General features: G+C 35.4%; 1 long non-coding RNA gene and 1 pseudogene across 1 annotated transcript; both read right to left on the reverse strand.

The window, feature by feature from the left end:
* The window catches only part of LOC132066152 (PR5-like receptor kinase), a 20,460-nt pseudogene extending 18,235 nt beyond the window's left edge, over positions 1-2,225 (reverse strand).
* A 14,859-nt stretch (positions 2,226-17,084) lies between these two features.
* LOC132067648 (uncharacterized) lies at positions 17,085-18,673 on the reverse strand. The gene is made up of 2 exons (XR_009417197.1): positions 18,525-18,673; positions 17,085-18,053 (listed from the first exon to the last, which is right to left on the reverse strand). It is a non-coding gene; the product is annotated as an uncharacterized LOC132067648 (long non-coding RNA).
* Positions 18,674-25,087: the final 6,414 nt, after the last annotated feature.

The following is a 25,087-nucleotide window of genomic DNA, read 5'->3' on the forward strand; positions in this document are numbered from 1 at the left end:
TTGGGCTTAGCAAAGTGGGCTTATTATTTATAGCCCAAATTAATGGACTAGCCCAATAGAAATCGGATCTTTAATTAAATTCGTATTATTGGACTTAAATAATTAACCCAATTATATTAATCCGTAATATTTATTTGGACTAATATATCTTGAATTTACTATAATCCGAATTTCTTACGGATTTAAATTCAATAAAATTTCGTTATCTACAATTACTATTAGGATTCGTATGTGCTTATAAGCGTGTTCAGTGTTATGTTACATAAAAACTGTAGTATTATTTATAGGGAGTAGCATGAAAACCCGCAGCTGAATTTCATAGAAGAAAACAAATCGGTACAAAATGTTTAATCTTTGGCGATAATTAATTCACCAAATGGAGTTTTGGTTTTGGACGACAAATAATTCTGTCGAGTTTTGGATTTGATTTTGGACGACAAATAATTCGGATGAGTATTGGACTACTATCCTAATTCTTTTTGGACAATAATCTTTTTCCAATTGTATGGGATTTAAATTTCCTTCATGAATCCATATAGAAACAGAATGAGCCTAATTGGATAAAATTATTCATAAGATGTTATTTTTTCAAGTAGTTTATCAGTAGAGAAAAAGAGGAGTGCTTTATAATATAAAATCAAAGAACTCATCTTTAAGGATCTAATAATATCTAATTATGTTAGATTTAGCTATTAGGTGACCACACGCAAGTATAATTTATTATTTTAACAGAAATATTATAATAATTGTCAAGGGACATTATATAAATAATTGACTAAATATTTACGTGAAACTAGGTATATTAAAAGTGGGAACACCCAAGTGTGAAAGTTGAAATACTAAAATGCCGTTATAATGTTTAATGACATTATTGCCCTTCTGTTAGACAGAATTGTTATACTCTAATACTTTGAACAAAAATGTAAATACACATTATAATAAATTTATACTACCTTTTGTAGAAAAAGCCTTTACTTATAACATAGCTTTAACAGCTATGAAATGTATCAGCCAACATGAAACGACTGTAATCTAAAATGCCTAGTTAATCCAGTTGAATCCTCAATATAATCACACATTAATGAAAGAATAATTACTAAAAGTTACAAGAATGTCAGTTAGTATTCTAACCTTTAATTTTACAGAGGATAAACTTTTGATAGAAGGCATACCAATTTCTGCATTTCCTTCTTCTTTATAATAAAAAATGTTTGATAGAACCTATGAGTCCCCAAAAACAGTCTAAGGGACCTACTAGAACCTATGAGTCCACCAAAACAATCTAAGGGACGTGGTCCCTGAACTGTTTTCACAAATAAAGAAATAAAGTAAATGAGGCAAGACATTTACATGGAAAACTCCTTGCTCAAGGGATTAAAAACTACGACCTACCTCGGTAGGATTTCCAACTTCACTAAACTGAGCAACTTTAGATTACAACTTATTGCAACCTAGAAATTAAACTCTTAATCCCTACCCCTTACAATATCTCCATTGTAAGCAACACTTGACTACCTCTAGATAGCCAAGCAAACTAATACACCCGGACTAACTCTAGCCTAGTGTACCACTCAAAGGCACCCTTTAAGAATTCAATACCGTGACTAACTCTAGCCAAGAACATAAACCAACAAAGGTTGTAAATCTATCCTACTATTACACTTCTTGAAAGTCGTATAGGAATACAAGTTAAGAACAAAAGACAAAGACTCTCAACAAACCTAAGGACTTAAGATATCTCTGGTTGAACCGGTCCTTCGATTGTGAGCTTTGTTCTTGAGAGCACCTTGAGAGCGGTGGTGACTACATTTGAAAGAAATGTGATTTTCAGATTTGCAAGTGTTAGATTAAACAATTCCAACATGTTGTATATGTAGGGGACCAAATGAGGAGCTTGTGAGAGGCATGTGACCAGGATAGGGACGTCACAATGGTCCTTGTCTATTAGCAGACATGCAGCTGTGCTGCTGTGGTTTTGCACGTCGGAACAATGTCACAGCAGCACAACTGTCATGTACCGTACAGTGCCCAGGGGACCTGATCAAGGACCTAATCCTTGGCGTATTTGTCAAATCATCAAAACTATGAAATATCTTAACTCATCAATTTTCCCCTTTTTGATGATGACAAACCCGTAATTGATATTCGCCCTGAGAACCAGGTGCCCTTTGCAGATTAGACCTCAACAGCATGATAAGCAACAAGACGCATCCACATTTTCTCATCTGAACCCGGAGGACCAGGTTCCCCTTGCGGATTAGGCCCTTAGCAACATGTTAACATTTTCATCTTTACACCTGTGCAGCATTTGTTCAAACATAGTCAGACTTATTGAGGACCAAGTTCCCCCTGCAGATTAAGTCCTCAGCAACATTTTATCATTTGCATTACCGCTATTATTCATTTTTACCACTGTGCAGTATCAACATTAGTGACTAATTAACAATCAATTTTCATTTTTAGAGCACTAGTCATCAATTTATTCCCTCTTTTGGCATCATTGAAAAGAGACTTAAGATTAGCACAAGCCTAAAGAAGTTCAGTGACATTAATTCATGGCTACTCGGGCAATACAGCATGAGCAAAACCAAGAACAACACAAAGATAAAAACAAAGTAATCATTACTCAAGCAGAGTGATAGCCCATAAAACACAGTAAAATTTATCATAACCAAAACATAGTAGTCTAAACAGTACAAAACATGATAATTAAACTGCCACAAGGGCCAAATGTCATCAAAAACTTAGGAGTAAAGAACAGGTGTTAAAAGGAAGGAATGGGCTGAAGGGACATAGGAATTTGAGAACAGGATGAGAAAGAACTAAGGGGCGAAAGCATTGAGGACCCTATCAATTTTCGCACTGGCAGCCCTTTGACCCTGAACCATTTGGTCATGAAACTCATCAAGCTTTTACCTCAACCATTCAATGTCATCCCTTAACTCAGCATTTGCAATTGCCAATTCAACACTGAGACCAGGTTCCTGTGCCTTTTCAACCAACTTGGCTTTCAGGAGAGCGTTTTTAGCACGGAGCTTTTCAATTTTTTCAATTGCCTTTTCCTGAGCTTCGATCATACTAGAAATGGTGGAATTACTATCAACACCACCCTTCTTTGGCAGACACTCACATTCTTCTAAGATACACTTACATTCTTCTAAGGTAACCATGGTAAACATCTGCTTTCGAGTGCCAAGTTAGCCTTTCCATTCTTGACTTTAAAGTGCTCAAAGATCCTAGTCAAGAGAAAAAAAAAATGGAAGACCATGCTCCTCTTCCCTAGCATTTACAACCTTGATCATGTGCTCAATCATGAGAGAGGGCAGATTAGTGGAATCAAAACCTGCTAGAGCTTCAAGAAGGACCAGGTCCATGATAGAAGCAATACATCTTCTTTCAGCCCTTGGAAGCAGCATTTTGTTGACAGGCTCAAACAAGTGTTGATACTCAGGCTTAAGCTATTTCTTATAGAGCCTTGCAACAATCGCAGTCACTTCCTTTTGTTAATCAGACCCTTGAACTCTTCTATAGCCTCCCATTCAATAGTTTTTAGTCCTTCATTGAGGACACCAAGAATTTCACCAGGCTTTGTTTATCCATCTCAAACTCTACCCCATTTACTAACAAGACCAAGGCGGAATCATCAGTGTACATTATGTTGGCATAGAACTCTACCACTTTCTTTTAAAAAACACCGAGGGCAGGAGAGACAAACGAGTGATCCTATTTTTGAAACTCGACTATCTCTAACAGCTCCTTTATCCCATTCTTGTCAGCATTTTCAGAGTCAAACACTCTACCTAGTAGCACCTTTTTATCCCCTAAGGTTTTTCTGCCTTTCCAATTCCAAATCCTTAACCTTTTGCTTTTTCTTAGAAGGACCAGGTTCTTCAATGCTTTTTATTTTCTTAGGAGGTCGAGACGTACTCTTCTCCTTTTCAACCCGTTCACGAAATAATCTCTCTCTCTCTCTCTCTCATCTCTCAACAACTCTCTCTCTCTCTCTCTCTCTCTTTCTCTTTCTCTCTCTCTCTCTCTCTCTCTCTCACTTTTCTCTCTTATTCTCTCTCTCTCTCTCTCTCTCTCTCTCTCTCTCTCTCTCTCTGGCCTATAAGAAATGTACTTTATTACATTGACGCCACTCTATTTTTTTTTAACCAGAGTTTTTTTTTTAAATATAGTGCTTATAATGAGATCATCATCATAGTCAACCTCTTGAGAAGGGCTAAGGGAAACAGGTTCCTTCTATGAAGAGGGTTCTCGCAAGGGTACAACAATTGTAGACAAAATTCCAGGGTTAACAACATCCAGATTTTCCTATGAGGGACTAAGTCCTTTTTTTAATTCCCATGTTTCTAGCACACTATCCTTTCTCCCCCTGAATCCCTACACTACCCTCCTTATCATGTAACACATCAACAAAACTAGTCACAATATCCACTTCACTCTCCAAAATATAAGATATACCCATTCCTCCTTCAGACAAATTCCCATCAAGATCTACATTAGAATCTGCTACTCTTTTATCACTATCAAGAGGGATGGAGGTTGGGTTTTGGTCAGTAGAGATTAGTGCTTTTGGGGGTGATTCTCGTGTTTTTGGATCTAATAGAGTTGGGTTTTTGGAATGTGAGAGAGTGGGGTTCATTTCTAGTATGGTAGGAGAGGTGGAATCATCTTGAGAAATGGTTAAGTTTGGGACAATTCGACACAGGAGAGGAGAAGAGAAAGGTTAAAGCCATTACACAAAGAGAGAGAGAGAAGATGAAGTGAGTTTTAAGTGAAAAGAGAGACAAAAGCTTTGGCTTAAAGGGGATGCAAGGAACCAATTCTGATGGGTCAATAAGGAACTTTTCTTACATGTCAGGTTGGTTCAGAAAAGATGTATCGTTGAGGCTCTAATTTTGAATTTGAGGCGGGAGAAATTTAATGACATTGCACCTTTTTGAAAATTTAAAAATATATAAGTACTGAAAAGACTACTAACCTGAGTCACAGGGACCAGGTTCCTGGACATTTCTTTAAGATATAGGCAAACACTCTGAGAGATGCAATGTCACTAATACTTATGATGTCCTGAAGATGCCATGTGTGTATACCTATAACAGTATAGAAGTGAATTAAATGCCACCAAAAAACACTTTTAGCATTGTACCTTTCCTTTTAACATAGCCAATCATTGAGGGAATTTTGAGGAGAAGCAACTAGTTGAGCTTGATAAAGCCCAATTCCAAGCGGTTTCTTTCAAAATGCTCCTTGCTCAGTGCTTTGGTAAAGATGTCTGCTACCTGGTCCTTTGTCTTGTAGAACTTCCTGCAGATCAAACCCTTTTCAACATTATCCCTTAGGAAATGGTGTCTAATATCAATGTGTTTAGTCTTTTTGTGTTGTACTGGATTTTTCCATATTAAATGCATTTGTATTATCACACAATAAGGGCACACAGTCGGTAATCACACCAAAATCCTCAAGCTGTTGTTTGATCCATAACAATTGAGCACAATAAGAGGCAACAACCACATACCCAGCTTCAGTAGTAGAAAGAGCCACATAATTCTGTTCCTTTATACCCCATGAGATCAAGCATAACCCCAGAAAATGTGCCATTCCAGATGTGTTCTTCCTATCCATCAAATATATAGCATAATTAGCATCGACATATCCAACCAAATCAGAATTATCTCCTGAAGGATAGTAGAGGACCAGATCCTGAGTCCCCTTGAGATACCTCAAGATTCTCTTTGCAGCTTTCAAATGAGATTCCTTTGGACTTGATTGGAACCTTGCACACTTAACATATTTCTTCCTCTTTTCTTCATAAATAAGGTGTTGTCAATTTTTCCTCTCGTAAAGCCATTTTCAATAAGAAACTTTGACAATCTCTCATACCATGCCCGAAAAGCTTGCTTTAAACCATAAAGAGCCTTCTCAAGCTTGAACACATGCTCAGGATGCTCATGACTTTCAAAACCAGTAGGTTGCTTGACAAAAACTTCCTCCTTCAAGTACCATTAAGGAAGACACTTTTGACATCCATTTGGAACCATTTGAATTCCATATGAGATGCAAAAGTAATAAAAATCCTGATTGGTTCCATTCTTGCAACATGAGCAAATGTTTCATCATAGTCAATACCTTCTTCTTGATTGTGTTGTTGAACCACCAGCCTTGCCTTGTTCCTTGTGCTGTTTTTAGATTCATCAAGCTTATTATGAAACACCTACCTAATCCCAATCACTATTATGTCTGAAGGCCTGGGGACCAGGTGCCATACTATGTTTCTCTCAAATTGAGCTCTTTTTGTATAGAAGCTATCCAGTCATCATCGTTTAATGCCTCCTTGATATTTTTGGGTTCAATTTAAGACAGGAAGACTGAGAAGGCAAATATGTTTCTCGCTCTAGACATAGTTTGAATACCAGAGTCTAAGGGAGTAATTACATTGTGGAGTGGATGAGAACCTTTATGCTTCCAATTGGATAGTTGGACTTCATGGTTCAAGGGACCAGGTCCTTTCGCGTTTGATCCTTCATTGACATCTACATAGGTATGACTTCTGCTTCTTTGATCATCCTCAGAAGTGCCTGAAACAGCACCAGCTACCCGATGTTCAGTTTCAACAGCATCAGCTACCCGATGTTCAGCTTCAAGTGGAATAATGGAGGGATCAGGTTCCTCTGTGCCTTTTGGAGATTCTACTGCATCTTCTTCATTAGCCTGCTTAACTTGACTCATCAATTTAGTCTTTCCATTTGATATTTTTTTGGCTTCATCAAGAACTTTTGAAAATTCCCCATCTACAGCTTCATCATTGTGTGTCCCTTTGTCACCCAATTTATTTGATTCATTAAAGATCACATGCACATTTTCTTCCATACACTGAGTGCTCTTGTTGTAAACCTTGTATGCCTCGTTATGAGAAGAGTAACCAAGAAATATTCCTTCATCACTCTTTGCGTCAAATGTTCCCAAAGCTTCCTTATCATTGTTGAGAACAAAACATTTGCATCCAAATACTCTTAGGTAAGCCAGCTTGGGCTTTCTTCCATTTATAAATTGATAGGAGGTCTTCTCAAGCAAGGACCTGATCATGCACCTATTGATCACATGACAAGCAGTGTTAACAGCCTCAGCCCAAAAACTTTTGGATACACCACTTGCTATCAGCATTATTCTGGCCATATCCTCAAGTGTGTTATTTTTCCTCTCCACAACACCATTTTGCTAAGGTGTTCTAGGAGCAGAAAAATTGTGACTTATACCATTTTCAGCACAGAATTTTTCAAACTTGGCATTTTCAAACTCAGTACCATGATCATATCTAATGCTCACCACTTGATTTCCTAACTTTACTTGAATCTGTTTTACAAAGGACAAAAACACAGGGAATATTTCATTCTCGGTTCTTAGAAACAAAGTCCAAGTGAACCTGGAGTAGTCATCAACAATCACAAAGATATACTTCTTTTCTCCTCTTCTTTGAACCCTCATTGGTCCATAGAGATCCATGTGAAAAAGATCTAGTGGCCTTAAGGTGCTCACTTCCTTCTTTGGTTTGAAAGAGGATCTTACCTGCTTTCCTTTTATGCGTACATCACTAGCCTTGTGATCTTTGAATTTGACATTTGGCAGCCCACGGACCAGGTCCTTTGCAACAAGTTTGTTCAGCAAAGAGAAACTTGCATGTCCTAGTCATCTGTGCCAAAGCTCAGCATCATCATTTGTAGCACTAAGACATGTCAAATCTCCACCATTTTAATGAATCAAAATTTGCAACATAGATGTTATAAAATCTCTTTGCTATGAGCACTACTTCACCAGTTTTGAGATTAGTGACGGTGCAAAAGCATGACAAGAACTTCACTTCATTTTCCTTATCACATATTTGGGACACACTTAACAAATTGTACTTTAAACCATTTACATAACAAACATTTTCAATCACATGGGAGAGTGTCTTGCCAATATTACTATTGCCAAGAATATGTCCTTTCTTGCCATTTCCAGAAGACACACTTCCACCTTGAAAGGCCTTGAGTGAGAGGAAACCATCCATTCTTCCAATCATATGCTTTAAGTAGCCACTATCGATGTACCATTTTTGGCTGCCTCCTCTCACTCCAGCCTACAAACTAACTCACTGATTAGATTTAGGAACCCAAGCCAGTTTGGTCCCTTATAATGATAGAACGGGTGAATTAAGCTTCTTTTTGCCCATGCATGCAACACCTTCTTCCTTTTTCGGGGACCAGGTCCCTCAATTCTGGGTTTCTTCTTAGTAAAATACTTATTTTTCTGAAGAGACTAAAATGCAGCTTTGCAAGTATCTTTGTGATGACCAATCTAATTATAATGAGTGCATAGCCAATTTTCATTCACAGTAACATGCTTGTTATGAGGATTGTAGGGGGTTTTAACCTTTTGAAAATCAATCCCCCGCTTGCCACCATCATCACTCTTGTACACATAGGCAATTTTATTAGAGGACCACGTCCAATGAAGTGAATTATCAAGATCAACTTTAACCTTCTTTAGATCCTCCTGTAGGTGTTTATTCTTATCTAGCTCGGAGGTGAGACTCACTTTGATTTTCTTAAGCTCATTTTCAAGCTCAAGTTGAGTTTCACAAGCTGCCTCTTTTCTTTTTGGAGTGTTCATCCATTTTTTCATTTGGCTTTTTAACAGCGAATTTTCTTTTGTTACTTCATCTACTTGTTCTTTTAGATCTACAATGGAGAATGCCATATCATGCCTTTCATGTTCTAAACCATAAATTTCTTCATTTAGAACATTCTCATCTTTAATAAGGATAAGAAAGTTTACCTCATCTTGCTCATTGTCATCATCAACATCAGATCTGGCCATGAGTGCAAGGGTTGACTCATATTCTGAAGGTTTATTGTCAACAACCATCATAGATGTATTACCTTTGTCATCTTCATCTTCAGATTCACTGGAGAAGTCTCCCCAGGCAACTAGAGCTTGCTTTACCATATTGTTAACAACATCTCTTCTGTTGAATTTCTTGTCAGGGACCAGGTTCCTCTTAGCTACCTTTTTAGTTTTGTTTTTGTAATGATCGTGCTTATGAAGAGGACACTCTTTAATGAAGTGTCCAGGCATCTCACACTTGTGACAACAATCATTTCCTTTGAAGTTCCTGCTGGAGCTTCCTTTCTTTGGGACCCCATCATTTCTTCGAACCATCTTTTGAAAACTTCGAGTGAGATACGCAATATCAGATTCATCACTGCTTGTGTCACTTTAAGCAGCTTTAAGAATCAGGTTCTCCTCTTTCTTTGGCTCCCTTCTTTCTATATCCTCGGCCATGATAAAATCATGCATGCTTGCCTTCCACCATCCATAGTGCTTTCTATTGAATATTGGTGGTCTTGTGATAGATTGTCCTTCCTCAAGATTTGGTGAACCAGCCATGAGAAGGATCCTTTCTAAGTGTTAACCTTTTAGAAAGAATTTGCTCTGATATCAATTAATAGAACCCATGACTTCACCAAAACAGTCTAAGGTGTTATATCCCGTATTTTTGTACATTAGGATATTTTAAGCTAATCGCGACAAGTTAAGGACAAGACTATTTTGGGATCCGAGGTAGAGACTTTTAACCTCCGATTTTATTTTAATGCACAAGTTGCTTATAAATTTTATTTGGTATAGAAATATTATTGGATATTAGGGATTAATTAACCATGATTATATTATTAAGTGGGATTAAAAAGTTTAATTAGTCACTAATTAAGTCACAAATGGCCGTGGGTCCCACCCATGGCTTGGCCAAATTTGATTGGCTCAAGCCATGAGTGGGACATGTGTCCAACACATAGGCATGATATATAAGGAAAATTGATGACAAAGCAATTCATTTCATCACCTTCACAACATTAGAAACCTAAGAGATAGAGAGAGAGACTCTCGGCCATGGCTGGCTGAGATTGAGTTTGTGAAAAGTTGATCAAAAAAATATTTTCTCCAAGCAATTCAACTCTTTAGAAGATGTGTAATAATGTGGAATTGATTCTAGGGCAACAAGAACAAGTATAAATTCAAGGCACAAGTTGGAACCAAGTTGAGAAACCAAGTGTTAAAGGTAAGGTTCAAATCTTCTTGGCATGTATTATGGATGGTTTGTGCGTGTTGTAGTGTGTAGAAATGAATGAAATTTATGGAACCATATGTGTTGGTGTTGAAGCCGTGTAGGGGCTGTTTTATGTAGGAATGATGAACTAAATTTACTTAGTATTTTTGGTTGTTGTTGTTGTGGATTCTATGATAAAAATGAAGGTTTAATGGTTCAAGTTGGAGTTGTAATTGTTTGTGGGCTGTTGTAGAAGCTAATATGATGTTAATATAGTTTTTTGCATTTGGGTGAATGATGTTGTTAACGTGTGGTTGTTGGTATAGTTCATGAATTTGGAAGAGAGGAATGTGTTGTTGTTGTTCTTGTTGAGTTGGGAAGATTGCGGGTTGTATTGTATGTTGGTTGGGCTGTTTTGAATATTGTGCGGGTTGTCCGAAGTGTTCTCGAGTCTTGTTTGAATGGTCTCCGGTTAGCACTTGAACGCATGATCATTAGTGTTGGCTTGATTGTATGTGGTTGATTTGAATGTAAAGGAAATGTCGTCAAATTATTTAGAAAGGAGTTACTAACGTTAGAATACATTTTGAACTCCCTCGTAGCCTAATCGTAGTTCTTGACATCTTAATATAGGTTAAAGTACTATTGGGCAACGTATACGGGTTGTGTTGCGAGTAAACGCTAAAGGTATGTAAAGCCTATCCCTTCTTTCTTTTGGCATGTCCTAGATGTAAGTATGATACGATATGAGCTTCGGGTAACTCTATTCATAAGTTAGAGCATGTTTATGATTCCTATTCACTTCTTGATGTTAGACTTCTTAATATAGTCGAGCTACTGCCCTCGAGTTTCTATATGATTGAATAGCAAACGATGCGTAAAAGTTCCTATTCTTGAAAGACTTCACAATAACTAATGACCATAACTTTCATAAGCTGTTTCGTATTAATTTGATACATGTCTATGATCCCTGAGGCTTTATTTTAATATAGTTCATAATGATGTTCAAAGAGTACTTAATATGGTTATCATCCTGATACTCGAGCGTTGGTTAGTTTACTTATCTATTGAGTCTCAAAAGATGATTTATATGCATATGGTTATTCACTACTCTGCTCGTGCATACTGTTATTACATCTTTCACCGAGTCCCTCACTAAAGGGCCTGGTACGGTATATATATATATATATATATATATATATATATATATATATATATTATGGTGTTATGCTGTGTTATGGTGTTATGCTGTGTTATGATGCTATGCTGTGATACGGAGTTATGCTGTGTTTTGAAGTATGCTGTGTAATGGCGCCAAAGACGGGGTGGCGATCATGTTCACCGAGTCCTATAATGGGCCGGATATGATATATGATATTGACATACATGATTTGTGTTTCAAAAGTAAACGTTTTGGTATTCTAGTTATTGTACTTGTTTTCTGTAATTCTTATTTTGGTTATAATCATTTCTTCGTATTTCATGCTTTATATACTCGAAATATTTCGTACTAACCCCCTCTCTTCGGGGTCGCGTTTCATGCCGCGGTACAGACGCTCGTTTTGGTGATCCGCTAGCTTAGGATATCTATTCTGCTATCTTGGAGTGCTCCCTTGTTCCGGAGCCTATATTTTTGGTACAGACCCTTTTGTTGTATATATATGCTTAGCCAGGGGTACGGCGGGGCCCTGTCCCATCATATGTATATTCTTGTTGTCACTCTTAGAGGTCTGTAGACATATGTGTGGGTTTGTATATAGTTACTGTTCAGTTCTGTTTGTATGACTTATGTTTTGGGGCGTTCCCATTCGTAGTGGCAGCCTTGTCGGCTTGCGTATATATATATATATTTGGAAGCCGAGTGTTATGGTAGCCTTGTTGGCTCGTATATGGTTGGGACGTTCCCTTATATTATGACAGCCTTGCCAGCCTATGTGTAATATCACCTGTTGAAAGTTGTAACTCCTCAGGAGACAGGTTGCTATGATATATCTATATATGTGACAGTTTTGAGACGACGTCTTGCCTTTTTATATATGAGTTCCTTATTATGCTAATTGTGAGCTGATTATAGTTAACAGGTGTATACGAGTGTCCAGCTCGGGCACTAGTCACGGCCTACGGGGTTGGGTCGTGACATAAGGGACTTGGTCCCTGAACTGTTTTCATAGATAAAGACAGAAAGTAAATAAGGCAAGATATTTATGTGGAAAACTCCTTGCTCAAGGGATTAAAAATCACGACCTACCCTAGTAGGATTTCCAACTTCACTAAACTGAGCAACTTCATATTACAACCTATTGTAACCTAGAAATTAAACTCTTAATCCCTACCCCTTGCAATATCTTTATTGTAAGTAACACTTGACTACCTCTAGCTAGCCAAGCAAACTAATACACCCAGACTAACTCTAGCCTAGTATACCACTCAAAGGCACCCTTTGAGAATTTAATAAACTTTGACTAACTCTAGCCAAGAACATAAACCAACAAAGGTTGTAAATCTATCCTACAATTACACTTCTTGAAAGTCGTGTAGGAATATAAGTTAAGAACAAAAGACAAAGACTCTCAACAAACCTAAGGACCTAAGGACTTAAGATATCTTCAATGGTTGGAACTGGTCCTTCTGATTGTTGGAGCTTTGTTCTTGAGAGCACCTTGAGAGGGGCGGCGACTACACTTGAGAGAAATGTGATTTTCAGATTTGCAAGTGTTAGGTTAAACAATGCCAACATGTTGTATATATAGGGGACCAAATGAGGAGCATGTGAGAGGCATGTGAGGAGCATGTGACCAGGATAGGGACGTTACAATGGTCCTTGTCTTCGTCGTGGTTACGCCTATCGGAACAACGCCACAGGCGGACAAACACCGTTGTCATGTACCGTACAAAGGCCCAGGGGACCTGATCCTTAGCATATTTGTCAAATCATCAAAACTATGAAATATCTTAACTCATCAATGTTCATTTTTTCTTTTGGAGTATTCTCTTTCACTTTGAGAAATGGTGACTGTCATGCCCTATTTTTAACGGGTTAAAACTAGTTCACAACTTATGACTATGTTTCCTCTGGTTTTGTAAATTTTTTAGAGTCGCCACCTAATTTTAGGAAAATATTAGGAAACCATTTGTGAAAATGTAAACTCCATTTTTTAGTCTTTGAAACCTGTGAGATTCTAGGTAAGGGTTTTAGTTACCCCGAGGGGAAGGTGTTAGGCATCCCTCAGAGCTTGTCCGAGGACAGTCTTTAAACTCAGTTTAATTAACATTAGAGGGGGAGTAGTTAATCATTTATTATTACCTATTTAAGAATTGCGGGAAAGGAACTACTCTCTCGAAATTATTTGTATATATGAAAAAGGTTTTAAAGTAATTATAACTATGCGAGCGAATGTATATTTATAAAGGAAGTAGTTAATGCTAATGTGTTCATGAGAAAAATATGTATGACATTTTATTTTATATAAGAATAACATGTATAATATAGAATAAGGAGATGTATATTTTTATACGAAAATAATCTACATATGTGATAGTATATCCTAGGTGAATGCTTAAAAAAAATAGTTATGACGACACGGTAATACTATATGTGTACATATAATGAAAATGCGACTAAGGGAATTAATAAAAATAAGATAGTACAAGTATGGTATGCGCGTATGAAAATAGTATGTTGGTACACCCATAATAAAGGAAAGCAATTAAGACAAGATGTAAAATTATATGTATTAGGAATATATATATATATATATATATATATATATATAATATATGTTGTATATATATATATAATGTAGAAGGGGTGCTCACGGTTCGGTTTATGTATATTTAAAAAATAACCAAACCAATTGATGAAACCAAACCATAATATATCGGTTTTTATTGGTTTTATATAATCGATTTTTTCGGTTTTTGTCGATATATAATGTAGTCACTATCTAAATTTAAACTATTTTAGTATTGAAGAAAATAATATATACATGAGCAATGGGTAGTATTAATCGAGATAAAAAAACAAATATAGTATTGCCAAAGGTATACTTTAATTCAAAATAGCCCATGAAAAATATAATAATATAAATTGCATAAGTTTCATAAAAAAATTAAAATACATACAATATATATATATAAAATTTAAAATTTAACTTAATATATAAAATAAATATTTTTTGTAGTTTTTGTAAAATAAACCAAATATAGCCACTTTTAAATTTAAAAACCAAACCAAATCAAACCAAATATGACGATTTTTTTTTAAACTCAAAGAATTTTTTCGATTTTTCGTGTTCTTTAATGTAGAGTATGAAAATGTATATTTTTTATGAAAAATAATATATACATGAAATATAATCGTATAAAAACAAATATAGTGTAAAAGGTATACTTTTAGAAATAGCCATGAAAAATATAATAATATGCATAAGTATCGTGATATAGGTAAGTACACGCATAATGAAAAGATTAATAAAAAAAATAGTATATGTGTATTAAAATAAATACGAGCGATTAAAATAACTCATACAAAGCCTAATATGACATTTTTAAACTCAAAGAATTTCTTGTTAGCATTAAATTGATTGCCCATGAAATATACGTCTAATTTTTGAAACCCCGATTTAGTCGGTTAAATTCAAATAGAAATGTTAGTTTGTTGAGCGATTAACTCAAAAAGGATTTTTTATTTCATCATTTTAACCCGGCAGTGCATAGACAACAGATTAAGAGGAAAAAAAAAAAAAGGGGCGATTATCACTTCTAACATGCCTAAGCCAACATTAATTATCCAAGGGGAGAGGAAAAGTAATGACTAAATTTACCATCATACTTAACTATTTTTCCATAAGTTCCTACATAAGCGAGAAACAAATGTGCTACAAATACAATCCATAAAAATGTTAGTCGAAAATATAAACAGGTATAAACATGATAACGCGAAAGGCATGAAATTTAAAGAGAGGGAGGAAGACGGGGACGCTAGACACGAGCAATTAAATCTTGCAACCGGCTGTTCTCTGATATGGACAGAATCCGGAGTTGCCATAACTCCAAATGCTCCCAAGGTTCCTCATGAAAAAGAAAAAATAAAAAAATAAAGATAAGGATTAGAAGCAATTCTCAACAAGGAAAAAGGAATCTATATAACTTTAATTATTAAGAGCTAGATAAAAGAATCAAATGTAATAAAAAAAAAATAACATATAAGGAAAAAATAATTTAGCATATTAATTGCACCCGAACTTGAGTATAGCAGCCCCACTCCTTTTATGCAAGTTTTAAGTGTTCAAATCAGTAAACTTCCAATCAGTATGAAAATCCGTTCTTTTAAATGTGAGGCCTCAAGTTAAACAAATTTTCCATCGGCCTAACTGTAGTGTTTTGTTTGAATTAGTGGGACTTTTACCAAGCGTAGCAGCTGAAAATATCGGGATGAAACAACTGTTCAGATCAGTGTAGTATTTGATCAAAAAAAAAAAAAATGCAGCAGTTGCTTAGCAGCCTTGAGCATTTAGAAAATGTAGTAGCAGGCATATCAAGATGTAGTATCTATTCTTCTCTTCAGCACATGTCAGTGTATTAGCTCAAGTAGCAGCAATTGTTCCTAGACATCAATTCAAGTGCAATATCCATTTCTTTTTTTTTTAACAACAGCTTAGCCACAAATATATCAGCAGTTGCAAACCAAGTGTAGCATCTTAAAGAACATCCGTTTCAGCTAGACACCAACAATTAGCCAGAGATACCTCAGTAGCTATACTTATCAAGTGTAACAACAACCATTTTCATCGAAATGTGGTACACGATGCCTTAAAGCGCAGCGACGTTTTGACTCAATAACGTGGTAACAATTCAGTTCAAATGTGCAGCAGCTTTAAGGTTCCGAATGTGTCTCAAGAATGTGACATTTTCACCCTCAAAAACACAACAATCAGTTGGCCAAAATGTAGGCAGTAAATCAGTCCCAAAATGAGGTGAAAATGGCCTAAAACACAGTAGAAAATGGCCAAAAAACGCAGGCGGTAAATCAGTCCCAAAATGAAGTGAGAATGGCCTAAAACACGGTAGAAAATGGCCAAAAATGCAGCAGCGTTGAATCAGTCCCAAAATGAAGTGAGAATGGCCTAAAACACGGTAGAAAATGGCCAAAAACGGCAGCAGCGTTGGCCTCAAATTGCAGCAGCATTTTTCCCCCCAAAATGCTTCAAAAATGTGGCATTTTCACCCTCAAAAACACAGCAATCAGTTGGCCAAAATGCAGGCAGTAAATCAGTCCCGAAATGAGGTGAAAATGGCCTAAAACACAGTAGAAAATGGCCAAAAACGCAGCAGCGTTGGCCACAAATTTGCAGCAGCAAAATGGCTCACATCTGCTCATGCTTGCCTTAAAATATCATACTTTGGTTTAAGTTTTACAAACAGTTTAAAATGACTAGAAAGCCAAGTTTCAGAACAGTCCCTAATGTGACTAGACCCCAAAAACCATAAACTAAGGATGAAGATCAACTCTTTAAATTTGAAATCTGGGAGTTTATTTCTTGCTTGACGAGAACTTGTCGAGTCACATTGTTTAAACACTTCATCTTTAACTTAATCAAAATCAGTCCCAAAAAAAAACTATTTCCCCAGGTTAAACAAAAATGCCGCTATGCATGTCATAGAATGCAATGAGCTTATGCGGTGAAGTCATGCACCAAAATAATGACATTCGAATTAGGCACAAGGAGAGAACGTAGTATTTGTGGGTTAATATCCTTGGTATAACAATATTTTTTTTTTTGCAGCCAGTTATGGATTTAGTCGAATTTGTATTTCCAAACCGACATTCAAACTAAAATTTTTAAGCTAGAAAAATCTATATGACTATATACTTTGACAAATCTTCACAAATATCATGTAGACAGAATCTATGTATAGGATCGAGCTAAGCTAACATGTTCATTTCATATGGTATCTGGTTATAGTAAGAATTAGGGTTAAAAAAAAAAAAAAAAAAAATTATGACAGGAAGGAAAGTATTAGTTAGAAGTAAAGAAAATATTCTCACAAGGAAGTGCTTTTATTTTTCTAAGATGTAAAGGAAGGACACTTCTTCAAACATTTCTTTTTATAATAAACATTCTGGGAGATTTGAAAATACCCACTGCACATGAGCATTAACAAACTTCATAACTTCGTGACATCATCATAAAAGATCTGAACCAACTGAAAAGGAAATGATCCTAGTTATTGACTTGTACAAATGTGAACAAAAGGGTCCTGTTTCAGATTGAAAATAAGCTATTTAGACCTATAGATATGATCTCTAAGTCGCTACCAATGTCATGCTCTATCATTTGAAGCCACCAAGAAGAGCAGGTTTAAGCCTCGAAGAAGAAAGTTGGCATTCTCACTTCTCTTTAGTTCGTTAAATACCACTATTCGCTGGTCATGCCAAAAAATCATACTAAAAGAAATGATCAACTTCCACCTGAACAAACAACCAGCATTCTTCCTAGAACATTTAAGGTAATTAACTTATAACTGTTTTAAAAGGAAAAAAAAAGAATCTATGTAAGATAGGAATTTAAATGTTACATGACGACAACCAACTAATCACATAAACTTAATTAATCACTCCCAACTAAACTAGCAAACAACCAAACAATTAATAAATATTTCCTAAGCCTAAAACAGTGAACAGGAAATGAAAGGGGAGATGACTGTTGCCTTTTTCCCGAGCAGCGACGGGGCGACGGGAGTTAAACACACATTCGACGAAATTAGCCATTTTTACGCTATTTTACAACAAACGAGGAGAATGCATATTCCAGCAGCCAACTAAACCAAGCAAACGACAAGCAATACTTGAACGACTACATTTTCACTTCTACTAAATCAAAGACGAAGATAGGACAAATGCGATTACCTTCTTCGTGACAGCGAACTGAGGCTTGTTGTCGTCTCGAGTCTCCGAATCCTCTTGAAGAGCTTGTTTAGCCGAGAACCACCAAGAATTCGACAAAAACAAAATTAAAGTTAAAAGAGAGATTTTTTTTTATTTTTTTATTTTTATGAAAAGGCTTGATGAAAACAGATGAGATTTTTTGGGTTATTCAAGAGGAATTTCCAACACTGAAAATCGAAAGGGATTTTTTTTTCACTAAAAAAACTTTTTTTGAAAGTAAATATAAATTTTTCTTCAATTTTCTGAACTTGAGGGGATTGTTAACTATTCAGAAAACTTATGAAAATAACCAGATTCTCTCCAAATGTTGAACTTGGTTTACGATAGACCTCAAAGGCTGGTATTTATAGGCAAAGTTAAGGGGGTTTTCAACAGCTTCTTCAAGAAAATGATAAAAAAATTCCGAATTCAAATCTTTAACAAGAGAGGGGGAAAAAGTGGCGATTTTCTGAGATGGGATGATGAAAATAGGGATGGGCTTACCATGAAATCTGCTGAAATCGCACATGGAGCCTGCAAGTTTCAGAGATGGAGTGTGGGAAAAGAGAAGAGGGGTGTAGGCAGCGGATTTTGCGGGATGTTGTTGTGGTGGTGGTGAAGTGATGGAAGTGACGGGGTGGCGGCGATGGTGACGTTGGGGTGGCAGCTGGTGGTTGAAGGGGAAAGGGAGAGAGGGTCGTTGGGGTGGGTTGAAGAGATTAGGGATTAAGGCTGATTTTTAGTTGAAGAGGAAATAGATTTAGGGGCTGTTTGGTTTGGCTGATTTGGGGTTTTTGGGCATCGGGGCGCTGGGTCGGCGGTCAGCGGGTTTTGGGCTGGGGCGTTTTGGGCCACAGATTTTGTTTTAGTGGGTAGAAGAGAATTGGCCCAATATTATGGGTAGGTGAATTAGTTTCTAATCCCCTCTATTTCAATCAATTAATTAAAATATGCTTCTTCGTCTTGATTAATTCCCACAAAATGTATACCTATATAAATTATGACACAAGTAATTTATATATAATTTTAGAGTTTAATATAAAAATTTGTGTAAAAGATGATTAATACGGTAATAAGTAGGATTAAAGAAAAAATGCCATATAGAATCACAAATTACTATTTTTGAATGATTTAATTGTAAAGAATGATGTTTAGTAATTTTAATTATACGAATATGATGTTTGGTCATTTTTAAGAGACAATAAGAATGTTCTTAATTTTAGCGAAATATATCTCGAAAAATAGTGTAATAATTAGCGAAAATATTCCAAACTCATTTTCGGGGAATCTTCACGGCGAGAAGCATAGTGAAATTAATTAAATAAAAAGGAGGGCCAAAATTGGGCTAGCAACATAACACCTATACAAACACTATCTATCTGATAAGGATAAAAATTGAGAGTGACCGTCAAAGGAAAGGTATTTACTTGACATAAAATATCGTATAATTAGCCTCATATCACCGATATGGATTCTGAAAGACTTTGTTATTTCTGATTTGCCATATATAGTAGACAGTGGCAGCCATTGCCATCCTATATATCTCTGCCTTAGAGCTCTTGTTAGCGTTACGACCACGTGTTCACGACACAATACGTATAACTAGCCTCATCATGCCATCTCATTTTGCGATTGTCTAGTATAACCTTGCCATTTAAGAATTTTGCACCAGATATAAGAAGAAATAGGACATTCAAAAAAGAGGTGCTGAATGGATTCCTCAGTAGCTTCACATATTGGACATGTTTGGTCATTGATCATGCCCCATTTTAGCAATCTATCTCTAGTATAAAGCTTGCCTTGCATTATGAGACAAAGCACAAATACCCATCTAGTTGATAATCGGAAGATTGTTGCGAGTCATTTTTCCTCCATGAAACCTTATATAGGTAAGTCACCCTTTATCATGTATGTGTGGTCACACTTATAGGGTGGTGGTTGAAACCGTACGTGTGTTAAGTCTATGCATCAAGGTATCCATGGGTCAAATAGCTTCATTAGATCACTTCCCTTGATAATTTTGTTAATCATCCAAGATGATTATCAGCCTCATTTCCCGCGTTTCGCGCTTTACCTTTTTCGCATAGTAGATATGCAACCACTTAATCCAAAGCTTGTCTTTTTTGAGGCATAAGTTCCAGAAATGTTTAAGTATAAAATAAAACCTTGCCCGTTCCATATCATAACATCATAATGTTCTTAGACAATCCCCCGAAAGTAGCATCTTGGAAGACATAATGTTTCCCATGATACTATGGCCTTTCTTGAGATGTCCTTACCACCCGTCCATGAGTAACATCTGCAAGTTGCTACTATTTTTTCCAACATTTTCTTTGGTAGAGATATAGAAGATTTGAGACAAAATTAATATGTACCGCCAACACACTTTTAATTAGTAGTGCGTCGGTCAAGCCTACCAAAGATCTGGCTAAGAGAGAAACCTGGCAGTCTAAGTTGTGATTCTGCCTATCAATTTATCCATGAGAGGTTGACACTGCATGATGGAGAGTCTTTGAGAACTGAGGGGCACACCTAGGTATCTAAATGGCATAGTACCAACCAAGAAACCTAAGATATGGAGTATCTCCTGCTGAGCCTCATCAGGAACACCATCAAAATATATAGAGCTTTTTCCCAAATTAGCAATGAGACCTGAGGCTTCAGAGAATAGCTTGAAACAGTCAAAAAAGTAATGAGACAGATCTAGTATCACCCTTACTAAAAAGTAAAAGGTCATCTGCAAATCCAATTTGAATGATGCCTAACTTTGCACACCTAGGGTGGTGGTTGAAGCCATTCTTGTGTGTTAAAGTCTTCAACAACCTATTAAGGTATTCCATGGCAAGATCAAATAGAAGCGGTGACATGGGATCACCTTGTCGAACACCTTTCTTGGCTTTAAAAGGGGCGGTAGGAGTACCATTTATTGTGATGGAATAAGGAGCTTCTGGAAATTTTGGGACCCGATCTTGACACATACCATAATCCAAGTAATGAACTTCTGAGGAAAGTTCAAGCCAATAAGAACTTGTTCAAGGAAAGTCCATTCCACTGAATCGTAAGCCTTCTGCATGTCAATCTTGAGCATGCACCTAGGTGAAATACCTTTCCTTCCATAGCCCTTCACTAACTCATGTGCAAGCAAAATATTATTAGACATAACTCTCAGGAACAAAAGCTACCTGGCTGTTATCAATCAACCATTCCATAATTCCTTGCATCCTCCCAGTTAACAGTTTAGAAATAATCTTGTACACAGTATTACAGCCAGGCATCCTTAAATTGCTTTTGTTTATTTGTATTTATGTTAAGGGACGTATTCAAAATTACAGTTTTATAATTCATTTTATTTATAGGTTAAAGAGCCCATTACTTGAAAGATGATGAAACAAATAAGAGAATTAACATGCATAAAATCTTGTGTTACATTATTTTTACTCAAAAGGAACCCCAAAATTGAGTTCTTGCAGCCATAGCTAGAAGAAAAAGAAGAAATTCGATATCACAAGTTCTCTAAATTTCTGCTTCGTGAAGTTCAATTTGTACTTTTTGCTTCTACTCTTTTTATAGTTTCCCAAATTTAAATTGATTCAAAATGATCTGAGTTGTACTATTATAAATGATATTAATTGAATTTCTTATTTAGATTTTGTTTATCTTAAGAGAATTTTGATGTGACTGTTCCATTCGTGTAAATGTATGGTTATTTCTTTCTTCCCATGCTTTAATACTATTTGATGTATACAGTTTAATGTAGCATAGTGCTATGAAGTTTTCATTCTCATTGTTTAGCATAACAATATCCGATATGCATAAAAAAAGGAGAAACAATAGAAGAAAGCATTAAAATTGCAGATTTAAAAAACAAGTTCATTTTCTCTTATCTTAGTTTCCAATCTCCGTGAGTATCTATGAGAATTGAGATTGTATATTATTGTTTCAGCAATTTTTATTAACAATCATCATCTACTGTTTTTTGGTATGAAATAGTGTCCAATTAATTTTTTCCCTTCATAATAACATAGACTCAGCATTACAGTTCTCTTCCTCCAACTTTCAATTTCTCTTTGAATTTTTTATTCATTTATACTAATTAGCGTAGAATACACATGCAACGCACGTGTTCAAGAACTAGTATAAAGATGAAACAAAAGAGGAGATTGCAACACATCCACTTCATAATACAAGAAGTGAAGTTACATCTTCCTCAAGAATATATTTTTCTCAAAACATGTTCTCAAGATACAGCTTGCCCCCACTACATTTCCTCATTTAATGAGGAAATTCACTTATTCACTTCTATAAATAGAAGGCAACTCTTTGTATAGAAGACATCTTGAGTAGTAGAAAAAGAACCATTTTTCTCTCTAGTTTTGTTCTTGCTCTTTCTTTCTTTTTATTTTTCTTTTATTTCTATTTTTTATCTTTTTAGCAGATCTTTTATTTATATACTCCTTAATGGAGTAATATCTTTTTATGGGAATAGTTGATGAAGCTTGGTATGTTATTATAGTATTTATCTTTATTTTAATTATTCCTTGTTCTAAAGTTCTTTATCTCTGTGTCGGAATTTTAGACTTTTCCTAAATATTATCGCTACTCTATTATACTTTATGTTGTGGTTATTCTTGTATTAATTTTGTAATTCTCTCGAAGCAAAAGTAATACTTTATAATTATTGCATAAAATATTAGAGTAATAATAACTTATAGTTATATATCATTCCAAATCTTTGATCTTGCTTCTTTCAAATCTAATTTGCAAGAAGGAATTGACTCAAGCAAGTGTATAGATTTAAGGATATCTTTGCCTTATTTCTTTTAATTCTAATCCTCACGGAGGAATTGACTCAAATAAGTTTTTTGATATAAAGACTAATCTCAAGAGGTCTTTACATCTTATGATACAATTTAGACAAGGAAATTATTTTATTTTAATTGTCATTAGTTGTAATTCAATTAATATGAATAACCTCAAGGAATGTTGTTAATTTATTATTTCCAAGTGAGAAAATGTAATTGTATTAGCAATAAGAATTGTTCTTTCGTGAAATATATTACATTAAGATTGAATTATAATAATATTATCAAGTGACTTCAATTATTCCCAACTCTTTTTAAATCATTAGGAAATTGTTTGTTTTGTTTAAGTAATTTACAAATTTAAGACACTACTCTCTTTTCATCAATTTGATTCTTTCAAATAGTAACCGGGATAATATAAATTTGTAGCCTAGGTGGTTTCAATCTCCGTGGGACCAATATCTTAAACTATGTCATAATTTGACAGAGTACAAGAAAAAAAAAAAACACTATGTGCCCAGAGCTCGTCATGTAGAAAGAGATAAGGGACAGCTCAAGTAAGTACGATTCCCACATGAAAAGGACTTTGGACAAGTTGAATTACTACTGTCCTTCGTCTAAACTAAGTAAAAGATCATAAAAAAGCATACAAAAGATGTGAATTCAGTTGTTCACTGCACTTGTGTTTAAAAGCGTAGTGGATGTGGAAAAGCTGTAGAAACGTATATCAAGGGCTGTGAAGGAATCTTCAAATCACCTTCTTGTCAAAAGAAAGACTTGGAAGTCTTGCACCAATAACAAAGGCATCATCGTAAGTCTTGTGAAGAAACTGACTTGATATATATATATGAGAATCGCTTATCAGCTGATATTTAACCTGTTTTAATATATTTCCTTAGTCCCAAAAAAGGGTTTCTACATTTTTCTTTTTGGGCGTTAAGCCAAAGTTATCTTCTAAATTTTTTAATGTAGTTATTTTTTTTATTTAAGGGCAAAGGTGCAAATATACCCTTCAACTTTGCGATTCAGAGCATATATACCCTCGTTAAACAAGTTGTGCATATATATCCCTGTCGTTACACAAATGGTGCAAATATACCCTTTCCACTGCCAGAATTTTCTACAAAATCATTTAGTTATCTTTTAATTAAGAAAATGTCATGTGGCTTTCAAAAAATAAGTCTATCTATTTTTTTTAGTAGACTTATTTTTTTTAAAGCCATGTGGTATTTTTTTTAAAATTAAAAAACAAGCTAAATGATTTTTTTTTTTAAATTATGTCAGTGAAAAGTGTATATTTGCACCATTTGTGTAATAATAGGGGTATCTATGCACCACTTTTTTTTAACCAAGAGTAATCTGCTCCAAAACACAAAGTTGAAGGGTATATTTGCACTTTTTCCCTTTATTTTATGTGAGATAATTGGCAACTTATATAGCTAATCAGACTCAATACAATAAGTTAAATCAAAAGAGATAAGCTAATGTTACTTGGATACTTTGAAGTTCAAGTGGATACAGTAAAAAACAGAGAATATCAGCAGCTACCAATGTCACCTACATTTCATCAGGTTCATAGCCAAGGTTCAGATGCCATGGGCAGGGGTAGATGGAGCTTTGAGATACGGGGTTCATCTGAACCCTGACGGGGAGTATAAATTTATGTGTAAAACTTCACTAGAATTGCAATAAATAGTAGATATGAACCCATAACTTTCAAAATATAATGGATTCAAAGCTAGGAACTTTAAAAATTGAACCCATAGAGCTAAAATCCCGAATCCGCCTCTGCCATGGGCAGTTGAATGATTGAACTAGTAGAAAGAGTAAATCCTGGTAAATAAATGGATGACTAAAGAATTGTACTGCAATTACTTGGGATTGGAAAAGTCTCCGCATTAAGTATTAGATGCATCCGAAGATTTCAGCATTTACTCGTCAATTCTGCAGTGATCAGCAACCTCTAAGGACTTTTCTACTTTGGTCATGCATCATTTTCTCTTCTTTCTTCTTTGATTCAAGCTGTCTATTTCCTTCTTTGTTTGGTCACTCTCATATGTATTTAAAGTCTTATATCTATTTAGTTATGGCATATTCCACAACGATTATAGTATAACTGAAGACTTCTAAGGCATTGTAAATAGAAAGTGTTTACTCGTGCTTGCTATTTATACTAAATCAATAAATGCATAACATGAAATTTACCATGAAGAAAGCAAAACTAAAGAAACGCATTCGAAATGCTGTGAGGGGATTTTCCTAATC

Source organism: Lycium ferocissimum, chromosome 8, assembly GCF_029784015.1.
Source record: "Lycium ferocissimum isolate CSIRO_LF1 chromosome 8, AGI_CSIRO_Lferr_CH_V1, whole genome shotgun sequence".
Taxonomy (NCBI): domain Eukaryota; kingdom Viridiplantae; phylum Streptophyta; class Magnoliopsida; order Solanales; family Solanaceae; genus Lycium; species Lycium ferocissimum.